Genomic DNA, 1768 nt, shown 5'->3' on the forward strand with positions numbered 1-1768 from the left:
CCAAAGGCAGAGGCGGTTCTTGCCCTAGTGGCGCACTGGGCAATGCTCCTCCTTCTCTTCCACAGCATGCACACTTCTCTCACACAGCCCCTTTAACAGGCAGCTTCTGTTCTCAGAAACCTTAAGAACTAAAACACATGGATCCGGATATTTATATCAATGGATATAGGCTATATGGTGCAGTCAAATAGTCTCACAGGTTTAGGGCTGTCTCAAGAAGTAAAGCTAATTGCTCAACCGGAATCTGTCTCTGTTACAAACTTTGGGCCACCTTTTCTCTGCAAAACTGAACGTTTTTCTGACCAGGGACGGCCTTGTTAAGGTCATCTTACAGTATCTCAGTTAGTGTTTAAGTCCAGACTTTGACTGGGCCGTTTCCAAAAGCTTTTAGAGCTATTCAGAGTGGGGCTTGAATGGGACCCAGATCACTTCCCTGCTGCGTAAGTAAGCTTGAGCTAAAGGTCATGAACTGACACTACAGGTGTTAAAGCGGCCCTGAACTGTAACACTATCACCACCATGTTTAGCTATTTAAAAACGGTAGCTTATCACATTCCATATCCAGTTACTGTTGAATAAATCAGTCTAGGTTTAATCAGTCAAGTTTAATCAGTCAGGTTTAATCATGCATTGTGTTTTTAAAAAACTTTGTTCAGTGTAAAATTAAACTAAACTGTCTAAAGAGTTAGCATTTTGTCACTAACGTTATTTAACTTATTTACTCAATTGTGACTCACAACTGAGTAAGTTAAATAATGTTATTATACATTACATTGAATAGATGAATGTAACCAAAATGACTCAAACCTCTCAGTGATTTATAAAATTAGCCAAATAAATAATGAAAAAAAAATGGAAATCATCAATTAAAATGAGAATTTTTCGTAATAATTTCCACGTGGATTTTTATTTAATCTGTCAGCCTTACGTGGCAAATTGATTGGGCAAGCGAGTGGTCTCCAGTTAATTTGCTGTGTAGGTTAACCAGACGTTAGGATATGTCTGATGTGTTATAGTGATGGTTCATTTTAGTGATCATCAACATTTAAAAAATGCTTTTTTTTTAGTGTTCTTACCCAGAGCTGGAGACAGCTCCCTGGACTTCCTTGCTTTGTTTCTGTTCTGAAAAGCACCGTTCACTTCTCGTGGCCCTGTTCATAGTCCACGTTTGACCTTCTTTCGACAACAGTGGCCAGGTTTGCAGGTTGCATTTACATGCAGATGTTTATAAAGGGCAACAACCCACTGATCTACATACAAACACCTAAAATACCTGAAAAACGTTTCCCCACAAAGTATCAAATTAGCTGGTTCTGCTCCGAAGGTTTTACAGAAATAGACACTGCAATACAAAAGAGTAGTAGCGACCACTTTAATCCACACTGCTTATACGGTATTCATTTTGTTCCTTGCTCACAGGCAAATACAAGCAAGTCCATTTACATACCTATTTATTTGTATAAGAACAACCATGTAGCAATTTCAGGAACAGTAGCGGTAATGTTTTACAGGTGGCTGTAAAGCACCCTTTACTTCCTGCTGGGACAGGAACTGGCAAATAGATATCATTTAACCACATCTACACGTTTGAAACCTAAATATTAATTTGGATTATAGAGGGCAAAAAAAAAATTCTTTAATATATATTACATTAGTCTAACAGCATTTCCGCTAAAAAAAAAAAAAACTCCCCCAAAAAACAAAAAACAGAGAACTGACTCTCCAATATTTAAAACAGTGTTTTGAATGTTTGGTATCTTCCTTCTTT

Source organism: Fundulus heteroclitus, chromosome 17, assembly GCF_011125445.2.
Source record: "Fundulus heteroclitus isolate FHET01 chromosome 17, MU-UCD_Fhet_4.1, whole genome shotgun sequence".
NCBI classification, from domain to species: Eukaryota; Metazoa; Chordata; class Actinopteri; order Cyprinodontiformes; family Fundulidae; genus Fundulus; species Fundulus heteroclitus.